At 41.7% G+C, this 21,672-nt stretch overlaps 1 protein-coding gene across 1 annotated transcript in view; it reads left to right on the forward strand.

Moving 5' to 3' along the window:
* The first annotated feature begins 2,732 nt into the window (after nucleotides 1-2,732).
* tsnare1 (T-SNARE Domain Containing 1) overlaps nucleotides 2,733-21,672 on the forward strand; it is a 148,788-nt gene continuing 129,848 nt past the window's right edge. The window contains exon 1 of the mRNA XM_066691190.1: nucleotides 2,733-2,824. The gene's annotated coding sequence lies outside the window, so the exon portion shown is untranslated. The remainder of the gene's footprint in view (nucleotides 2,825-21,672) is intronic.

A 21,672-nucleotide genomic window follows, 5' to 3' on the forward strand; every position in this document is an offset into this window, starting at 1 on the left:
ATCTTTTTTGTTTTCTTTTTTTAATGTTATCTGCAGTTTCCAAACATGCATATTGCTTCGAGACTTTAACTTTTTAATTTCTGCTCAATTTTCTACACTTTGTTACGTTTTATTTTTAAGATAATGCCTGTGTTTCTCTTACATTAAAACTTTTTTTCTGATACTCTTAAATGAAAGTTTTACAACAGGTGGGAAGTGTACCAAATACAGACACTGTTTTAGTTAAAAGCAGCTCACTTTTATGTGTTCTTTTGTTATAATCCACTGTAAACATCACAGACTTAAACAAGTAAAGCAGCTGTTGGCGGGTATATATAATCAAAATCCCTCCATGCCATTATCTCTACAGCTGTGGAGCCATGGGCTAAATGCTCAGAACTATATATCAGGATATCATTGCTACCCAAGCAAAAACTGCTCAATTGCCAGACTAAAACAACTGGGAAGTATATAGGTTAAGTTTAACTGCCAAACCAGTACCTAATTCAATCCAACCGCATTACGAACCCATCCCAGGAGTTTCAGAAACAAGAGTGTTACCCAGTCCCTAATAAATTACAGGACTCTTTCAGATTTCAGTTATTTTGGGTTACAGTGCATGCTCACCATCTGATGCTCCTGCTATTGGGTCAGTGTGTCTGAAACACCAATTGGGAGAGGGGCAGCTATAATTAAGGCTGGTATTATAGTGAATCATGTAACCTTTGTATATGACTATTATTCATGCAAAAGTGTAATTTAAATCTAATACCATTTACTCAAAAATGATCTAAACTGCACAAAGGATAGTCTGTGTTTGCCATCTCTATGGGTTTTGCAGGGCTGACATCATGCATGCCCGTGTTTAGCTAATAGAGTGTCATATTTAAATCTTAATTAGATGAAGAATAAGAGAGTCCTAGCCAGATCTAATTGCAGTTCATTTAGAGTTTTGAAAATTAAGAGAACGTTGGAGACAAAGGATAGAACATTCTAAGACAGTCAGGCTCTCCTTAAAACAAGAGTGACGTCATACCATCTTCACCCTGAATGCCAGACAGTCCTGTGTGTCTAATTCTGAAGCCGTTCTGTGCCGTTGCCACACTATCAGAAGTTCACTTCTGCCATTGTTGCTGCTGAACACAGAGACACACAAGCAGCAGGATTACTATTGTGTGAACCTCTCAGTATGCAATGAGCCAACCTCATGTGCTAATTCCCACACAAAAGCAGAATTTATTTTCAATTACACTGTCTGATCTGCCTGGTGGAGCAGGTAGCTAAATGGTTAAGGAGGCTGAATTTCAGATTGAAGGTTCACTTTGGCATTTTTTAACAAGAAAAAAAGTAAGTGGTGTCTGCATGTGTCTAAATCATTAAGAACTTGTGTGTGAAAAGGAGAATAGCAAAATAAGATGATTTATTCATTCTCTAGTCAGTTACTCTTTCGGTTGCTATTTTGTAACCACTTTGTCTTCACTTTACTGTAGACTTCCAAAGCGACTAACCGCCCATCGGATTTCTGTGAAAGTTCAGCTCTTGCACTAACTACCATGACATGTTCCATGTGTTTTAGAGCCATGTGTGTCAGACTGTCAAGGCCTGTGATTTTTCCGCAGGAGTGACACTGAGTTGCACTGACAGACTGATACGGATTCAGCAGATGGCGGCATTAATAATTTATTGTTGGGCCGTTCCGTGTCCTGTCACTGTTTTACACCGCCAAATGAGATTGAAAAGGCTGCTCTCGAGCGCCTCAGAAGTCATAATAACACTATGAATCGACGGGAGCTGGAGGATGTCATCTGTAATAAATGGGGCGGCAGTCGGCGTTATTGTAGCCGGAGCAGTAGTAGCTTCAGTGTCACTGACATTTGTAATGGTGCTAGTCATAGTTGTATTCGTTTCGCTCTCTTGAAATCCGTTCGGTTCCATCAGCACATCCGCTCTCGCTCGCTTTGCGTTACTAAAAGCTTTTATAGTTTTCAAAGTATCTGGAAAACATGCCACTAGGTGCTTCGGGGACAGTTTGACATCTGAGGATGTTGTCTCCGTCAATGGACAGGTACAGTAGGTTGTGATCCTTTCTATAAGAAGGGTGTGGGCAGGGAACATATTCCCCCCCCGAGCTATACCACTGAAAACAATGCCTGGGCTTCTGCTGTGCGAGTCACAATAAGGTTTTGTGAGTAACAGGAAAGAAAACGAATTTACAGAAGACACAGTGGGACACTAAGCTGTCAATTCACTGTTTAAATGAAAACCACAAAAACCCAGTCAGCAAGGCAACTTAATTAATGCATTAGGTTATTTCATATAGTATAGTCACTACACAGTCATCTCATCTTACAGTGCAGTCTTATCAAAGCCCCCAGTCTGTTAAAGGTTATAATTTCCTGATGGAATTGTGTTTTTTGTTTTGAAGAACATTCAAACATGTATTTATCCATCAAGCATCAATCAGTTCTGACTCAGTTGTCCTTGGGTTGCCTGGTAATGTATTAGTACTCTATTTTAAATATTTTTCTTTCGAGAAATGTAACTTTCATGTTCATATACTCCCCTAATGACTCTATGAGTGAACAGGTTTTCCAATGATGAGACTATACATACAAAATAATTAAAAGACTCCTTGTATTCTGAGATGTTCATACTTCCCCTTGAAACACTGACTGAACCTGTACAGCCTCCAGAAACTACATTTCCCAGAACCCTCCCTGTAAGTCACATGACCAGTGGAGGGGAGCAGGTGGAAGTGGGTCACGTGATGTTGTCAGCCTGGCTCTTTCTCTAAGCTGCTGCAGCTGATCTGCTTGCTAGACACACGGCTGTCTCCCTGAGGAAGGTAATGTGTGAAAAATCCTTTTTATTCCTTTGTTCACTGGTTAGTGCTGTGCTCTGCTGTAGCAGATGGGGGGAGAGAGATAGTGTGTTCCCTCCCTGTGTGTGAGCTGCAGCAGCATCAGCAGCCTCTGGATGTGTGTGTGAAAACCAGCAGGCTGTGTGCCGGGGCTCTGGGCTCCTGGCCTCCGCCTGGCTGCAGGGCAGGGCCGGGCCAGATTGTGGGGGAGATGCAGATCAGTTCACTCCAGTCCATCCAGAGGCCGCTGCTCCCTCCTGCCTGGAATCCACATGCGCTCCGTGGGCAGCCAATCAGGCTTCCTAATGCTACCAAGTGGTGATGCCTTGTATGAACACACAGCAGACACATCACATAGGATGGCATGCACAGGGCTTTGTCTACATGTGTGTTGTAAATGATCAGATGTGTATATATATGTAGGTACATGTGTCTTCTGCAAGTACTGTGCTAATTGAAATACATTGAAGAGGAGTGTAGGTATAAATTAATCAAAATGAATCTATCTGTATTACCTATATCTATCAATCTTGCTCTCTAGCTATCTGTCTGTGTGCACGACCTGACTTATCTATCTATTGATCTATTAGTTTATCTATCTCCCTACCTAGCTGCCTCTCATCTCTGCTCTTGCCTGTGCACATGTGAAGATGCTGTGTGTGGGCGTTCAGCTGGTGAGTCACTTCACACACAGCCCCCCCTCCATCGCCAGCACACCGGAAACTCGCACCATATCTGGGGATGCAGGAAGTCCATTCTCAGTGGCCAGTGATTTGCAGTCAGTGCGTAAGCGAGACAGATGGTCTCCTTCTTTGTACAGTTTCCTTAATTCATATTGGGAAGTCGCTATTTAAAGGCTGAATCTTATTTATTACTGGTTTTAATTGTAGTAATCGCGTATAGTTTTGGTGCCAGTCAGAGCCGTGCTAGCCAGGCCTGGGTGAGAAGCCTGGGGGAGTGCAGCACGTGTCTGTGTTTGTCTGCGGGGGACTTGAGCGTCTTTGTTTGTTTGTTCCTTTCTTCTTTTGTGTATACATTTTTAGATCAGTGTTGACTTATTGTTTATTTGAGATCTAAGTTTCTGTGGCAGTATAGTTATCTGTCATTGGCGTTCCTAATAGTTTTTACTTTAACTCTGGCCCAAAAAAATAAACCAACAAACAAATAAATATATATATATATATATATATATATATATATATATATATATATATATATATATATATATATATATATGTATATATGTATATATATGAGTGACAATGGATTATCACACAGTTTAGTGGATATTCTGGAATCATAATCTGGCAGGGGCGGTCTGGGTTTTTTCTAACTGTACCTCTGTGTTTGAGGTTATAGTTAATTCCACTGGTTATATTCTGCACATTCATATAATACAAATAAGAATCAGGTAGCCAAGTGTGGAAAGAACAGCTGTGTATTGTGGAGCCACACACACAGCACGCACAGCATTTGAATGCCTTTACACAAAGCAGTTAACACTCAGGTTCAGATCAGCAATCCTGGTCTGTGGAGCTGCAGCCCAGCCCTGCCTCGGAGTCGCTCTCGGGGATGTAGGTTTAAAGGGGTTGATTGAGGGGAGCCCACACGTGTTCAATGGGACACAGGTCTACATTTTCATCTGAGCTACTGGTATCACTTCCGCCCATGAAAGAAATGAAATGGTATGCTCAACGATGACATCCTTTAGGACTAAATATATGCTTTTGAAATGTTAATCAAATATATATATCTGTATTATGCATTAGCTTACATTTTATCCGCATATCCTGTGTTCAGATGCAACTTTACAAGATCAAATGATCCATTTCTGTCAGCTCCACTTCGTAAAAAACATTTTATATTTTGCAAGTTGGTTCCCTAGCTTCAGCCAGTGATTAATAATAAGCTTCACTTGTTTTGGTACTGTTGTAGTCACATTGTTTGAGCATATATCTTAAAAGGAAGTTAAAAAACATTAGTTAAAGAACAAATAAATCTCTGATTAAAAAGATTATGTTAATAAAGGCACACTTAGGTTACCCCTAAATTCTATAAAGAGATTTAAAAATGTTTCTTACTGAACCTCAGACTCCTATAATGCAGAAAAAAGTGCCGCACAGTCGCACAGTCAAACGTGGAGACAAAAAAGTCTGACCTGTTCTACATTCTCGCTATTTACTCAGTCCTGAAGAGATGTGTTGATCAATAAGCACTTATCTAGTGGGTTTTATAAGCAAAGTGTCTTTGACAAACTTATTGGAGGGCCCATTAAGATCCTATTAATTAATCCTGCAGGTGTCTTGTGCAGAAGAAGACCTCTCCAAATTGTATTTATTTATTTTGCTTGTTCTAATTAAATATAAGCAGCTGATTAGTATCAGGGCAGCTGGGTAATTGATTGCAGCTGGTTATTAACCTCTGGGATCACTGTGCCCAGTGTAGTGGACAATAAGGACCCAGCTTAATCAGTCACTAATGGCAGACTGTAATGAAACGAGTTCCTGATTCTGCTCCGCAGCTGTATTTGTTGCCGAGGTATTGACAAGGGTGCTGAGATGCAGGGCTGCAGTTGCCGCTGTGCTGACTTGATTGGGACAGAAGGAAGAGCGGTCCAGAACAGAACACAAATATGTTTTACACAATCCCTTCTTGGAAATTAAATACAATGACATGTAGGGATTTGTGTGGTTCTGTTGCCTTGTTTGTTTTGTACTCACTCAGCTGTTACAGGGATAAAGAAGAGCACAGAAGGAAAGAAGGATGAATTTCAGTTAGGAACAAATCAATGTATTTACCATATTTATAGCGTCTTCAAACAGCTTAAAATATCAGTGCTTTTCAGTGATAATTGTACAGTATTGTCTGTGCACTACTGTGGGTGTGCACTAAGAGGCTGAAAACAACTAGCTATTTTGTGTCTTCAGTGTTTTGTTGATTTCTGGAGTTTCTCTTTCAGGCAACATCACAGAGGTTTATATATTTATTTATGTGTGTGTGTGTGTGTGTGCACGCGTGTGTGTCCCAATGTTGTTTGAATGTAGTGTGCCTGCAGTTCAACTGAGAAGCTGTCTCTGCTTGTTAGCTCTGTAGAGTTTACGAACGCTGCCCTGTTGAAACCATCATCCGCACAGCGCATATCGGCCACCTGTGGTGCGGTTCACAGTAACCACTGAGCCAACACATCTCTGGGCAGTCTTGCCAGGCTCGATGAATGGCACAGTCGAATTTGGGACAAGGCAGCTGACCTTGAGGTGCTTTGATAGCCTATAGAGCTGTGCTTTGTTACATACAAAGCAGAGGGTTACTGTTGTTCCTGTTTTAACAGGGTAGGTGTGTGGCTGTTTAAGGGTCATTTGTGTGTTTGAATGGATCTTTGAAAGGTGCCCTGCTTTGCAGTTGAAACTGGGACATTGGCAGCTTGTAGAGAATTGGAATTTTCTTTTATTTAAATCCCTTTGTGTTTTTTCATGGTCGTAGCACAGCATGTTCAGTTGAGTGGAGACAATGGACGACACACACAATGTAATAATTTTCACTGCATATTGAAATAGAAGTAGCTCTTATGTACGGTCATCATGTCCTGATTTTCCGAATAAAGAACTAAATATTGGAGGATTCCTCGTAAAGTTTAGCTGTTGGTCTCATTGTATGGATGTTCAAATCCCTACAATGTCTACCATTGCTGGTGTGTTCAGTACAATCATAAGAGACTTTAGTTGTTTGGGTTTAGGAAAGTGGTTTAGTCTTTCCGCTCACTACACTTACATCAAAGTATAATGCTGAAATAGCTAATGTTGGTTTACTTAAAGGGTTAAACTGTTCTGCAGAGAACAAGGTGAGCATGGCATCCTTGTAAATGAGATGTTGTGATTCAGAATACCTGTCTGGTTAAAATATTGAAACATTATTCAAAGGTCTGGGAGACTAAGTACCCTTGTCTTGTAACTCTCAGTTTATACTCCTATAATGTTGGTGCAGGAACCTGTGACAGCTGTGATGTGCTTAAAGTCTTCACAAGCTTTGAGCCTTATTAGGTTTTAAGAAAATTACATTTCACTCCCATCGAAGCTTAGTTTGACAGTTTGGTTCTCGGAGGTGACAGATGACATGGCACTGTTAAAATTTCCGTCTCTCAGGGAGGGGAAAAAATAAGTAAAAAGTACATCTGCAGAGTGGAGTATGGATAATTAGATGTACTACAGTAATGGAAAAGAGAGCTCCACCTCAGGTTTTGGAAAACCGCAAGGTCCTCTCATTTTCTGAGATTTTAATTTTGATTGAAGATACCTATAGAAACTGGAATATTTGGAGACTACTGAACCAAAGTGTAAAATAATAAAGATTATATAAACAGAGTGAATCAACATTATGATAGTCATTCCTAACTTACAACTGCAGCTCAGTTAGTCAATAACTGACACCTCTGCAAACATCACAGACCACAACTGGAAACATAGCTCGGAAGGATGATGTTATACCACTTCTCTCCCACATAACTCCAAGGCCGTGATCTTGTGCAGTAAGAACAGATCTTTTGATATTGCCAGAAGAGGTAACCGTCCTTCATTTTGTGAGCTTGGAAAACACAGATTCTTGCTGTAAGATTTCATTCAGCACCAGGTTTGATCTCAGACAGAGCATTGTCTTTTGGTCCACAGAGATGGGAGTCACATATATCAGTCTCGCCTCAGAGAAAGCATCCTTTTCCTCGTGGAACGCTGATAGATTGAGGTGACTCAGAGTGCTCCAAGGGGAGAGATCGCTCAACATTTAAAAGAGAGATATTAAGACGGAAGACAGGTTTGCATTTACCCACCGCTAAGTCGGCTTTGTTGTTGCAGGAAATAATGGAGTGAATCAACAGGTATATAACTGCAATGGAAATGGAATCGGAAATATCAAGACTAGGTCCCGTTTTTCTAATGGTCAATTCACTCAAGTGCCAGCTCCGATCTAGTGGAGAACGGACGTGCACCCTACTCTTGGTCTCATGGATGCACGCCCATCAGTCAGCGTGAGCCGAACGGACAGGTCATTTAAACACCCCGCTTGACTGACGTACGGAGAGTTGCAACTGACAGGGCTGCGATTTTCTGCTCTCTTCGCTGTCTGCGAGGGGGGAAATGAAGGAGATCTTTATTTTAAACAAAAGAGGCATGTCATGGAAATACTGACTCAGACTGTCAAATGACCACGTGTGTTCTCAACAGGGATTACAGAAAAAAAAGAGGGAAATGTTCTGGAAACGGGAACGGGGCTGCAGTTGAATGCGTTTCTACAAAGAATGCTTTTGGGAAGCTTGATGAAGCTGTACAAAACCGTTGGAGGGATTGATAGCGTGAACTGAAGGCTTTCCTTCAAATGGCAGAAAAGAGAGATCCTATCAGAGGGTGTAGACAGACATTAATAGACAATAAATCCAGATACTCCTTTCCACGGGAGAGTTGTGGGTTTGTGCAGTGAATTGCCCAGTCATGTTGCAGATGCAGCATTGTTGGGAACATTTTAGACAAGTCTATAATGGGGCTAATGAATCATTAAGCTGCTAACAACTGGGTGAATAAGGCTGGCAAAAGACCCGCTTTCATCTGTAATCCTTCCTTTGTTTTAGTGTTCAGGTACCAAATGTTATTGACTTGTCAGTGAAGAGCAACCAGCGTTTATCCAAATGAAAAGCAAATGATTGTGGAGTTTAATCTCTCTAAAAACTTTCAGCTACCCACATCAGAACTATTCCTTCATGTAATTTATATTATTATTATTATTATTATTATTATTATTATTATTATTATTTTAGTTAGTTAATTTGTTTTTTGCACGTCAGTAGCCGTTTTGTTCGGTGCTAATAAACGCCCCTCTGCTGAAGATGAACCAAGCAACTGATGTGGGCTTGGGAAACCCATGTCTTGGAGGCAATGGCTGGAAGGTGAAACATATGCAGCGAAAGCAAGAGCAGAAGGCTGCAGCTTGGACATCCAGTCGGCCATCTGCTCCACTCGACAGCAGCGGCCAGAACCCCCTGGAATCCGAGAGGAAGGACAGCCCGCTCCCCGATGACAGTTTACAAGAGCACAAGCCATCGTGGCATTTCACAGGCAGGGTTTAAAGAGCATGAAGCCTGCCTTTGCCAATATGAGCAGGTTGGGGTTTGTCTCTTACTTTTTTTTTTCTCAACTGAATGGAGCCATTTGGATCAGGATGAAGCCAAATTGTCTATATTGTATAATTTTACTTTTAGTCTTCTCCCCTTCAACTTCAGTATGGACGATGACCAAATAAGAGACATAAACTGCCGTTCTGTTGGGTTTATTTTGGATTAAAAGAGAAAAAAAAACTGATACCAAAAATCCTGATTTGAAAGCACTGACATTCACTCTGCATTCTAGAAAAGTGCATCAGGAACCTACAGTCTACAGACTTTTGTTTGTTATTTCTTGGTCAGGTTATGGATTTTTTTGTCAATTATTAGGAGCTTGCTCTATTTGGACCAAGTTAAGAGGTAGGCCTAGGTTTTAAAGTTGACTTTGGTTGCTTATAGAAGACTTCGGTCTCTATCAGGTTTGCAAAGACGTGAAAAGGTAGAGGTGTTTTAAAAATGCATCTGAATAAGTAATGCATTAGTCTGAGCTGGGAGTGTAGTAATTCAAAGCTTCCTGGAGACGACATGCCACTGTCTATATACATATGCATATACCGTGCAGCCTTCTGAGCTTCGTGTGTCTCATTCTCATTCAATATTGACAATGCAATCTCCCTTAAACAAAACACAATATGAGCATCTTTAGTCCTTTCCACCAAACGAAACCGTCAAGGATCTTTCCTTTTGCGACAATGAAGGTCACGGATTCAATCTGTATTCACCCCCATTGTGTCTACAAACCCTTTTAAACGTTATTGATACGCACCTGGCTTGCTTTCCGAAGGCAGCAATAAATCTGCTTCATTACAGAGGGTGGCTATAAAGTCACATGGCCGCTGTAACGCTGTTGCTGAGAGGACACGTCCGCAGGAAAGCAATGAGGCCCGGGGAGAGTCAGGGCCTTTGGGCAGAGTCTGACCGGGGCGAGCAGCTGCAAACACAGCCTTCAAGGCCGCAGCACCCTCCTCTCAACGAGCCCGCACAGACCTCTGCAAATTCAATCTGATGGGGATGATGCGTTATGGAGAGGTTGCACCACGGTCGCCCCAGTTTCACCTGCAGGCAATGGGGTCTGGAAATGGACATTGTGCAGTATGGTTTATTCTGCTGGTTTTCTTGGAAGTGAAGTGATTAATTCACAAAAAACAACCAAACACACTAAACACTACTAAACACACACACCTACTGTAGTTCTGCCTGTCTGCTAGAGATGAGGAAGTGAGACTACCTGGGCTGGAGAATGAGGTCTGCCCCTGTTTGAGCTCTGTGATCTCAGTTCTGCTACCCGCCGTTTACCTACCGTTACTCTCTGTGTTTAGCATACAGGTTGGTTCTGTAATTGCAATCAACCCATGTGAAATAAGAGCCAAATAAATGTTTAGAAGTGTCTTTGGTATTCATCAGGACTCTTAAGCAACTATTAAATCACAGCTCAGTGGCGGAGAAAGCGCGTGTGCTGAGAATAGCCGCCTCCAGCAGAGCTAATCAAACCCACGGTGTGACTTCGCTAGCAGGAAGGAAGTCAAATTAAATTTGCAAAAGTTTTTTTTCCCTTCGGTACTCCATTCAAGGTAAACAAACACATAAAAACACTGAACATCACTGCTTCGTTGATTGAATAATTATTTATCTATCTATCTATTTATGTATTTAAGTGTTTTTGTCTCTACCCCGATGCTGGGCCGCTTACAGAAGATCATGCATTAGGCTGATATTTATACTTTAATGCACAATAAATGATATATTATTCATATGAGAGTACTTCAAGTGGGACCGCTACAAAACCTTAAGATCACTCACGATCAAGAACAGGTCTTATGCTGCATTTAGAGCACATCTTTAAGAGTGAGGCAGGGATGTGACAAGTGAGAAACGCCTCGCATTCACACCTAACACCTGATCTGCGCAGGTGAAGCCCCTGCTGGGCAGCTGACAAGGGATGCCCCACAGCGCAGCCTGCAGAAACTGCTCCATAGGACCTGCTAGCATGTTTTGCAGAGATCTACCAGTCTGACAGAGGTTTCCTCCCCCCTTAGGCACTCTTCTTCCTTCAGGCATTATCTAGAGTTATATTATTATTTTAAATGTCTGCATTAGAAGTTCACGCACTTACCCTAAAGGCATGGTTTGGAGGCATTTCCCCCTATTCTTCTGTCCTGTCTATGATATCTATGGCATCTGAGCAACATTTTATTTAAATTCCCAAATGCTTTTTTTTCCAGTTAAGTCTTCTATCAGACTTATTGCATATATCTAATTGATAGTTTGTGTGTTATTGTCACAATATTGTTTGTTTGTTTATTTTGGTTTTTGTTGTTTTGTTAAAAGACTCCAGAGCCAGATTATTAGTTGTTATTTGGCAGACTTGGTGAAGTTTCAATGCTGGCTTCTGAGCTGGTATGCAACTGTCACAAACTGTTCAATTCCCCTACCTCACTACGCTCTCTTAATTATCCAACTCGGCAGAGCTTTTAGAAAAGTATAATGTGCTTTTGTGGTGTTGAATTCCTCACATATTTGTTGGAATTACTGTTTCATGTCATCTTTGAGAACAATTTGACCAAACATTAGTCTGTTTTTCAGGAGCTGAGGCTCGAGCTAATGTACTGAACTGGTCATACAAATATGACATATAATTTTGTATACACGTTGAGGGCATTGAGAAGTTAATAGCTCAGAGTTTGTGTGCCGTTTGGTTCGACAGCCCAATGATATAAACCTCCATTCTGTTTAAACACTCGCTCACTGGACTGAAATGCGAAATTGGTTGTGCAAACTAAAAGGTTTAAAACTGATTATCAGTGGTTACAAACTGGTTATTGGCTTACATAAACATTCCCAACTGAAAACCACGTACCGTCCATCAATCAATGTACTTTTCAGATTGCTTTATTTGTGTCAGGCTCTGTGAAGTGAGGGTATTAAGTAAGACTGTGCTTTCAGAAGAAGGTTATATAATGTTAATGCTCATCAGAGTGTCCTTGGAAACGGGACAATACAATTTCTTCCAGCCTTTTAAATCGCACAAAACACACACATTTATAAACGCGCGCACACACACGCACACCCGAAACACAAAACAAACTTCACAGAATTCCCCAGTGTGTATGAAGTTCGGTACGGCAGTGTGCTCATTTTGCCTGTCTGCACACAAACATGGATGCAGGGCTAATTAAGATGGGCAGGTAAGAGCCTCAGATCTCTGTGGATTGTGGGTCAATAAATTGTGCCCCGGGGTGGGTCGGTCTTCATTTCTCCTGCTTTGTGTTCATTTCTATCCTGAGCAAAGCAAAGTATTTGATTGTTTGCATGTGGAGAATAAATGAAAACCCAATACTTTAGAAAACATTTATGGTTCTGTTTTCTCTTGGTACTTGTATCAAATGCAAGTTGTGTCATAAAAATATATTTAGCACGGTGCTAAATGGCATAGTGTGTAACTTCCTTCAGAAAACACTACAGCTAAGTGTTATACTTAGACACCCTTTAACCAGTATGCAAGCTAATGTTTCTCAATACTGTACCAAACTTGTATTATGTATTTGTTATTCTTTGTAATTTTTATTATACTGCAATTCCCACTTTTAAAAACACTATTTGAAGCAAATGCATACAAAACGTTGCTTATATATACCAATAGTTGTTATAATCATGAATAATACTCAAATCCTTCAGTTAATTTTAGACAATATACCACAATGCATTGCATCCATTATATTTTAAACCATTTACTGAAGAGGAAGGGTGACAATTAAATATTTTGTGATATTTGTGGACTGTAATTGCTATAATTGAATACTTTTCTCCTTTGTTTTCTCCTTGAATTAAGCACAGGTCAGTGCCACAACAGTTGCAAGATAGCTGCAATGTAGGGAAGGATACACAGCCTATGAATTGCCCAGGTGTAATTGTCTGGTGGAAGAGTTGTTTCTGCAACTTGGTGTAAAAAATTAAGCAGCTTGCAGACGGTTATTGAGTGATTTTTACACTTCAGTGTTTTAACTATGACTGTGGAGAGTGAAGTTTGAGCAAAGACAAGGCCATTTTTTGGCGTGAAAATTCACAATGGCAAGCATACGCAACTTTTTGTGTTTTTGCTTGTATTGTATATTGTGTTGCCCAGATAACAAGGCAGGTGTCCCATTGTTCCGAATGTAAATTTACACCTTGCTGCCGGAGAGACGCGCGGCTGAGCTGCCTATCGCTCCCTGCTTGTTGCGTCTCCTGTTGTGTGTGATCTATTGCCGACAACAAGTGAAGCTTTCTCCCTGTCAGGGCTGACAATTTTGGATTTTTTTTTTTTTTTTCACTTTCCATTTGCCTTGTCAGAGACGTGTACTGCTTCATTATGCAAGCTGATCCCGTTCTGCGAAACAGATGTTCTGTTGAGGATGGCAGTAGTTGACGGGATTGTGTGTGTTGATAATTGTTCAAGCAGCGACAGAACAACGTAATAGCTCACCACGCTGGTAACTGTAGATGTTTACATTGCGGTTTTGAGCCCATGAAGAATTCGAATGGCATTGTTCTTCAGAGCAAACTTTCATTTACTCATTTTATGTTCTAGTCGTTGGTAAAATAATTATGCAAAATGTGAATCCCTTCCAAGCCAGGATAAAACATTATTTATTAAGGGTGATATCTAGTCAGCAGACGAATTGTAAAGGATTTGAATAATAGACTGTGCATAATAGCTGCTCAAGTGCTGGAGTTGTGAAGTCCTGGGCTTTCCTACTGTCCCCTCTAGTCTTAGCTGGAGGGAAGGCAGGGGGTGAGTGGTCTTCTTATGATTCTGACCTATAGCAACATCCACTGAGCGCCAAACCCAGAGACTAGTCAGTCTGAGAGCTGAGAACAGCCTGAGAGGATGTTGGGTTGCAGTAAGACTTACTGATGACTCCCCTCCTCTCTCTCACCCTCCGCAAGAGGTTTTCTGTGTCACTGTACCACTCCATCATCCCCTGACAGAAGTGATATCTCTATCCCTCTCTCCCTGCTTGTCCCCCTCTGAGACGGACATCCATAAACCGGGAGCTCTGCTACTCCTGACTTCTGGTGCATTGTCACTCTCCTCTCTGTATCGCCTGTCAGATAAGTATTGATAACACGGCGCTGCCCCGGCTGTCAGCCTTGCCGCTGTCTGCTTTCAATAACCGTCTGCCACTCACTCTTAAACCCAGACTCCTTACAAGTATGTTGCAACTACGGTGGCTGCTCAGGCACACCCGATTTAGATAATTGTCCATCTCTCCTGACTGTTGCCTGCATGTGATCAAGCTACATACATGACCAGATTGCACCTGATACAACCAGGGGTCCTGAAAAGGTCATGTGGGATTCGTAAACAGATCTGTCGTGTGTGCGTGCGTGTGTCTGTCTCCTCCCCTGGCATACTTCTGCAGCTGATCTGAAGTTAATGACAGTCCTGAGCTGCGGAGAGGAAAATGTGTCTAGATGTGCAGTGCTAATGTCATAGCAATCAGCTGACGTGTCCACAGCCGCGGGAGGAACACATTTTGGGCTGACCCACATCTCGGGGGCTTCTGTCTTGTCCACAAGGGAGATGGCCACTCTCACTGACGTCGCTCTTCATGATGGGAAGTGAAGGATGAACATCCAAGCTTGTTTTTAGTTTTTTTAAATAAGAACGAATTGGCCTTACCCAGGAACTGCGACACCAGCCTGTGATTTGAAACCTCATAACACGGAACTGATTTCAAAATCCTGGACATTGTAGAACTTTCACACATACATATCCCCCTGTTTTCTCAATGAAAAATCCTCTCTTTGATAGATTACGAAGAAAACGTTTGTTTCGATTCACTCTTTGCCACTGTTACAATCTGTCACCACGGTCAGTCTCGTTCTCTCTCTCCTTCTCTCACTCCCTCTTTCCTTCCGTGTTTATCTGTAGTTTCGGATTGCCTCCTGCTGCCTGGTGTGACAGATGGCGGGGCCCTGTGGAGACTCGAGCATGGTTTCAGGAGCCTGCAGGGCAGTGCTGTTGTGCTGAGGGGACAGCTCTCAGCTTGAACCATACAGCTCCTATCATCCCATCCTTACACTTTCTGTCTCTCTCTCTCTCTCTCTCTCTCTCTCTCTTTCACATTCCTTCACCTCACTCCAACACACACACACACATACACACACACACACTCCTCATCTCTCTTACTTACATGTTCTCTATTCAGAAGTTTACAGATCTGTCCTGATTGCTATGGAGCACCGCGAATGTAAGGAAAAAGCCATCTTAAGATCAGGCGATAACTACAGCTACTCTATCTCATGATGCCGAGAGAGATAGTGTCAGGTTTTCCATTTTGCTATCTTGTAATTGTGAAAGAAATTGACTCAGGATGCAGAGCAACTCGAATAAACAAGCGGAGAGAGAGATTGCTGTTGTAAAATGGTTGTATTTGTATATATAAGTTCTGGTGTGGTTGTGTAAGTTTCTTCTCAAGTTCTCAAGTCCTGAGAATTGCCAGGTTGTCAATGAAAACCTGCTGATTTCTGTGAACACCGGATCAAGTCAATGTAGAACGAAAGGAAAGAAACACGCAGTTACAGAATATTCTCCTATAAAGAATTGGGTATGTGATATTTTGTGATGTTGACCATTAGAACTTAACATGCATCATAAAAGCACATCTTTACTGGCAGGAAGAAAGGATGAGACGGCATTCCCCAGAGATTGAGACGGGACACTGCACACCTTGTGCCCTTGGACTCCAGAGAGAATGACTGGGATCAGCATGACTAAGAGAAAACCGAGATCCAAGCCACACATTGTCTTTTCAACTTAAAAGCTTGACCTGGAGGTCAGCACTGAACTTTACAGACAGGAGCTGGAGTTTATTCCCATTATTTTAAAGTTCACATCTCCATAATTCAAAGACTGATGGTAAGCTTTTCTATACTTAGAGGGGCTACGACCGCTACAGGAATGAGAGAGAGAGAGAAAAGTCAATTTCCGTCTCGTATTCCTCGTTTTCCTTTTAGGCCCCATTTCACTCTTGTCCTGGAATTTCATTGTCGATGTTTTATTAATATCTAAACACACCCTTCTTCAGATGAACGTTAGCAGCTTGTCTTGTGGAGTTCACTCACTGGGCGGTGAAGCGGGACGTCCACATATGACGTCCCCCCAACACTGACCAGTGACAAACACTCCGAATTCACTTACCAAAGTTTAAAATTGGTACCAAACCAAAAAAAACAAAATTATTGCTTGTTTGCTTCTTATTTCCTTCAAAACCACGAAAGAAAATAAATCACTCGAAGCTGTTGATGACATAAATGAGTCCCATACAAGAGGACTCCAGCAGGGCCTGCATTTGCCCTGTCCTCGCCTGTCAGTGCTCAGTAGGAGCCAGGAAGAGCTGAATTTAAAGCAGGCGCGGGACCCGCTGTTGAAAAGCGATCGGCAGAGGGGTTTGAGTCGTAAAGGGTTTTAAGCTGCTAGTGGGAAAGGATCAAAGCTGTAGCGTCACTTTGAGAGAGAGAACGCATAAGAGCATTGCTTCACATTGGGCAACACATTCTTAACCCGCATCCCTCCACTGCTTTCTAATCAAGCCAGTTTGTGCTTCTTAATGAATGAGCCATGTGGTCCCTCGCTAGAAACCCTGTGGTTGTTAGGAGCTCCGAACCCCATCAGCATTCGCAGTGACTCAGCTCTGGCGGTGCAGTCATGCTTTCTCCATACACCCTCTACTGTTTTTGTTAAGAAGTACCTCCTGTTCCGTGCGGTTAATGTCCCTACATGCCCACTAGCCCCGTTCTTTGTGTGGAGTTGAATCTAAAGATTATCCGGCAGGTGTTTAACGAACACCTCGATCAGATATTTTCTTTGTTCCAGGAGAATTTCATTTAAATGTATTTCAAAATTAGTGTTTATTATTACTGAGTCTTTGAGTCCTGTTATAATTGTAGTTGTCTGTATCCTTTTTGCAAGGTGATGGCAGGAGGTAAATGCAATTAAGTCAAGATCAGTGCAGAATAGTGCAGCGTTAGCTTTAGACCACTTGATTGAAATCTTACCATAGATCTTTGTATTGCCTTTCAAAGCGGCCTGGGTGAGTTCAATAATACATTTATATATGTTTTTCTTTGCCTACACTCAAATATGTTTATTGATAATTTCTGTCCTTGATATAACACTTCCTGTTCTCTTCAGAAAGCTTTTCAGATTTGTCTCTCATTTAAATGTTCAATTCACATGCCTTGTGGCTCTTGCTATTGACATATCTTTCCCCATCAGAATGAAATAATGACCTAGAGGTGTTTTTTCTTACTGCTGGATAATGGTGTAAAGGTGTACATTGGTACAGGATAGTTTTGTCCAGTATTTTTTTTTTTCAAACCCAAGCTGTTTCTGCTGTTCAAAACTGTGACGTTGCACTGATTTGACTCCAGACTGTAAGTGTTTCGGGAAAATCTTGTAGTTCTTTTGCAGTTTGCTTCTCGGAAGAGAGGAATCGCACTTTCATCTCTTGGAGGAGTGTTATGTTTCTGCGAAAAAGGGCAGCGTTGAATATGCAGAACCATATTTCAGATCATATTTGAAGACACCTGTGATGAAGCAGCTGGACTTCAATGGTGACTGGACCGCAGACGGGTTGTTTTTTCAGGAATGGAAGCAGCGATGATTAATTTCACACGCATTGCTGGTTTGACGGACACAGTCTCGTTGTCCAATTTGTGAAGGACAGCAGGCTTGTTAGCTCTTCCCGAAGTCACCGGTAACCGAGTTTAAATGCTCAATGTGAGGAAATGGACTGTTGTCTTTTGCTCCTCTTCTTCTCCAACTCACAGCTTTCCTAGTTTTCAAAAGCAAAGCACTGATGAGGAGAGAGATATGGCGCATGTCTGGCTACAGCATTAGGGAAGTTAAGCCATTGTTAAGACTAGCCTGAGGTATTTATACAGTTTCAGTGTACTTAACATTGGATTTTAGGCTACTTTTATTAGCACACTATAATAGTGCCTTAATAATTTACATGGCACAGATTTATTTTCTTTGTTTTTGTGCCTCACTTCCTTAAAAATGACATTCTCCCCATTTGATACAACAACAGCAAGCGTTTTAGCTCTCAGTCTTGTGAGAGAGCTGGAGTGTCCATGTTTACTGATGGTGGAGTCTAAGGGCTTATATAATCGGGGACCCTGATGCCATGGGCTTGTTTTACGCGGCCGCAGGTGGAGAGATTTTGGACAATCGCCGACTCGGCTGGGGCTCCGATACAGATCCCACTGCTGACTGTCGCATTCCTTAAGATGCACACAAATACACCCTCGTTGCTGTCTGTGTCAATCACTCCATTTGTTCTGTCCATTTTATGTCATGTAGAAGTTATTTGTTTCTATACTGTTCTCTGCATTACGTTTATTATTCATATAATTCATTATTCTGCATGAATCAGTCAATGGCAGCCACTTCACTAGAAACAGCCCTGGACATTGAGTGGACAGAGGCAGCAGAGTGGAGGGGCAGCTGTGATGCAAAGTACACTCGCAATCACAGCAGCACTGTGCCTTGTACTTTTAGTTCATGATTGTTTTTGAATGGTTCAACAGCATGTACAGATATAATTATGAATGACAAAATGACAGCTGGAATTGACCCCAAGTCTGACGAGTGTGTGCGTGTGTTTGTATTTCCAGGGGATTGTTCCATGTTGTGGGTTATCCCTAGCCCACGCTGTCGTGTTTCAGTTTTGACTGTGTCACAGCAGCACGGCGTGATTCATTGATGACGATCTGGCACCCTGTACCCTGGAACCCACGGAAAAACACCTTCACAGAGGGACAGCTTTGCAGATCCACACACAGGCTGACAGCACTTAGGGAAGTTTACCACAGACTATTTGCACAGGGATTTGGGGATTTTAATTGGTTTTACCATGTATGTACTTTGCCTGGCAGAGGTTTTCTATTGTTGATACTACACTATACTATACCCCTCTAGGCTATGATTTTACTGTGGTGTACTTTGACACTGCTAGTGACCAGTCTTGCTAAGATCTGTGCTGCTGCTCTGAGATGAGATCTGAGCTTCGACCAGTGGCTCCAGCCTGAGGTGACCCCAGCTGCGGGAAACTAAAGTTTCCAGTCTGAGAGGCTGCAGAATTAATTAGACTCGATGAATAAAAGACTAAGAGGCAAAAGCACTGACTGAAACATTTAGGCACACTGTGTCCTCTCTTCTCCTCTCCTTGTATTTATCTCTGTCTGTTTTTTTAAGTTTTTTAAGCACTTTATAAGTTATCCTTTTAAGAAGTCATTTAGAATCACTTTAAAGCAACAAACTGCTCTGTTAAGCCAAACATCCGAATCAGGAGGAAATTAACTTAAAATGTTCTTAGGACAGCTAATTACAATTTCCTTAATAAGTGCTGTCTTTTCGATATTTTCTCTACAGATACTCAGCAGCCTGGGCTTAGAAGCACCTCAACCTGTTCCTTTTCTTTTCTGACTCTCTCATGTTTCCTCATCTTATTATTATCATAGCTAGGATGATGTATTCCCATTAAGTATACGTGCGCGATTACAAGACTGTCTCTGGGGATAGTTTGAAAAAAACAAAAAGCACTTCAAAACTACATTTGCATGTTGCATAATGAAATCAGATCCGATTTACATCAGATACGGGCCAATTACACAGTGCTGGCGCAGACAGCTGGCCCTGTGAAGTCGGACTGTGCAGTGTGGAGTCGGTGCACCGGGCCTGGGACACAAACAGACGAAATATATTCAACTATTTTCAGATATGTCAGTCACTCTAGCAAACAGTAATTAAAGCAGTATTATGTGCTTATAATCCTTGCATCAGTGAGTAATTATACCTGTCTGCTGCTATTAAGAGAGCAGTTTATTTATTTTTTTACCATTTACTAATATTTAACCTCTTAATGACCACTATTGTGTTAAGATAATACAAAATAAGCTTAACTTTCTGGACCTCCAGACTTACCACACTTTACAGATAAGACAGGAAACCTCTATCACCTGACAGGGGAGTCTTAGAATTTCACTTCCTGGTATAATGTTACAGAGAACGGGATTAAATTAATGTTACTTTGTAAAACTAAATCACTCTCTTTCTCTTTCTTTCTCTTTATATATTTGGTAAAACAACAATAAGTAGCAGAAACCGATGTATATCTATGTATTGAATGTTTTGTATGAGCTCAGTGAAACCTCTATGGAGCTGCCCTTGTCCCAGACCGGCAGTGCACTCTGTCAGCATGACAGGCAGCTGAGCAGTGTGCCGTCCTCAGGACCCCAGGGCACGCCGTCCACATGCCATCAGACTCCGGCATCGTATCGCCCAACTGGCCCCGATTCAGAAAACTGTGACTCTCAGCTAATTCACAGAACATCTTTCCCAAGCTTCCTTTGTTTTCAGTGTGAAAGGGCCGTCTGAAATTAATTTAATTCAAGTGTTGCCCTCTGCTGTTGTCTGTTGTATATGATGTGTGACACAGTTGGTGGAGATGTTACACAAATGCTAGTTGACGGTGACAAAGAAAAAAAAAAAACCCATCAACTTCTGCAGTCAAGCTTTGCAGGAAGTCTCAGTTCTGCAAGGGATGTCTCAGTCCATCACTGGGAACTTTAACTATTGAAGGGCTCATTTCTCTGTGTTATGGAGGTTTGTCATCTCTAAAGTCTTGCATGGTGAGTCCATAAAAGCCAAGATGATTGGAACACAATGAGCTCAAACTTAAGTGTTTTGAAACCTCCGTAATGTACTAATCATGTGTTAAACTTATCTAACGAGTTTGTTTTAATATATATTCAGTGTTTTCTGTAGTCTCACAGTCCGTGTTTATTTATTCGTTTTATATATTTATTTTTAAAAATAGGATTCCGAATAAGGAAATATCTTAAAACTGTCTAGAAATCTTAAACAAACACACACACACGCACACACTCCACCAAACAGCTCACAGTGATGTACGTGGTGATTTGAGAATGAGTTATGAGTAATGAGAAGAAAATGGCAGGATCTGTGGACCTGCCCAACTGTTGCAGTACAGAAATAACACTCGCACTCCCACTCCCACAGACGAGGTTTCTCACACTCTGCAGCCGGCACAGAGCCCAGCCTCGTCATCGGCGTTTGATTGGCTCTGAGCTGCTGCTTCAGAGGACCGTTAATGTCAGAGTGTGTACTGTACATGCATACACCTCCCCAGCTCAGTTGCACCAAGTGTGGGATCAAGCCCTAGATGCTGGTCTTCTCAGAACCATACCAACACCAAGTATGTAGACACTCTGAGCGCCTGGGTTTGAGTCCCACTTATTAGGACATTGAGCACTGGCCTTGTTACTTCTATAAATATATTTCCTGCTTGACTTTTCTCTATTATGGATAATTGCACATTAGCAGTTATTGTATATGTGTATTATCCCTTTCAAAAGAAAACAGTGGGTAGGTTTAATGGCACTTATCCTGGTTGCTTTCACGAGGTCATTATTCCATAGGACTGTGTTAATGAGTAAGCATGGATGGAAATACAACAATAACAGGTGGCTATACAGTGACACAGCTGAGTGATGGGAAGTCCACAGTTTGTGTAACACGTGGAGGTCTTGATTAGAAAACGTCATAGTGCTAAATGGTGATGGATGACACTTTCCCTAAGGAAATATTTTACTCTGATTCTTCTTTTCTTAGTTGAAAACG

Source organism: Amia ocellicauda, chromosome 18 (genome assembly GCF_036373705.1).
Source record: "Amia ocellicauda isolate fAmiCal2 chromosome 18, fAmiCal2.hap1, whole genome shotgun sequence".
Classification (NCBI taxonomy): domain Eukaryota; kingdom Metazoa; phylum Chordata; class Actinopteri; order Amiiformes; family Amiidae; genus Amia; species Amia ocellicauda.